Source organism: Salvelinus sp. IW2-2015, unplaced genomic scaffold, assembly GCF_002910315.2.
Source record: "Salvelinus sp. IW2-2015 unplaced genomic scaffold, ASM291031v2 Un_scaffold1675, whole genome shotgun sequence".
NCBI lineage: Eukaryota > Metazoa > Chordata > Actinopteri > Salmoniformes > Salmonidae > Salvelinus > Salvelinus sp. IW2-2015.
The window spans coordinates 116,421-117,773 of NW_019943077.1; positions in this window are offsets into that span (position 1 = coordinate 116,421).

The following is a 1,353-nucleotide window of genomic DNA, read 5'->3' on the forward strand; positions in this document are numbered from 1 at the left end:
TCTCTCTCTCTCTCTCTCCTTTATGTGTATGTACTTATTAATCTAATCTTTATTTATCCAGGTAATTCTCTTTAATGCCAGAGCCAGAAGACAGCGCTAACTCTGGCTCCTCTACCAACGGTGAGCGTTTTTTCTACAACAGAGGGTGGGGACACCGGGGACAACGTCGAGGCCAACACCCCCAGCACGTAAGAGGGTTCGACACATACGTCGGGGGAAGAAGAAATCCGCTACCACCCTGCGACACCTATCAATTGAGACCCAGGACGAGCCCACAGTCCCAGGACGAGCCCACAGAGCTAAATGTCTTCAACTTATCAAGTAAGACCCTGACATCTGCTCACCTCAGTGTTCTCAATAAGGGGTTAACATTTGTACCCACTGCATACATTAATGACTTTGATGTCCAGATAGATCTATTCAAGTTTTTCTGTAATCTGAGATTCCACTTGAAATGTCATCCTCAGTGAGATGTATACATAGGTCTACCACGCTAATTAATAGACTTACCTGTCCTACCGTGAGTCAAGGAGGAGATGGAGCCATTAACCCAGCTGAGGTACCTGAGAACTCTGAGAGAACCACATTTAGAGCAAAGGTTCATTTGTACCTCCCCCCAAACGCAATGTGTCCATAGAAACCTTCTGTAGGATTGTTGATGTAGGTGACAGAAACACAAATCCTCTGATAACCTGAGTAGAGACGAGAGAATGGCTCTTAAGGACTTAAAGTCAGATCCTTCCATTATCATAAGAAAATGTGACAAAGGAGGAAGGATTTGGATACAAAACAAATGTGACTATGTGAATGAATGTCGCCGACAACTATCTAAAAGGTGACTTCTATCGCAAACTGAATTGTGACCCAACCCTGGAATTCCAGCATAATATCTCACCCACAGTGGAAAGCTGTTTGGAATCAGGACAAATCACTAAAAAATAAGTAGAATTTCTATGTGTGAAATTTCCCAAGATACCAACTTTCTATACAGCCGCTAAATTACACTAACAAGAGTCTCCTCCTCCAGGTAGATCCATTGTAGCAGCAATCGACTCTGTGACATCCAACATTTCTAAGTGTGTGGATCACCACATTAAACCGATGGTTGAGAATCTCCCATCTTATGTCAAAGACACTAGTCACATGATCTCATTGATAGAGGGCTTAGGAAGGATCCCAGAGGACACCCTTCTGGACACTTTTGATGTGGAGAGCTTGTACACTAACATCCCACACACTGGATGCTTGCAGGCGCTACAACATTTCCTTCAGCAGAGAGACTCTACCCTTGCTCCGTGCAATGACTGCATCTTACAACTTACTGAACTGGTATTATCCAATAACTACTTTGTC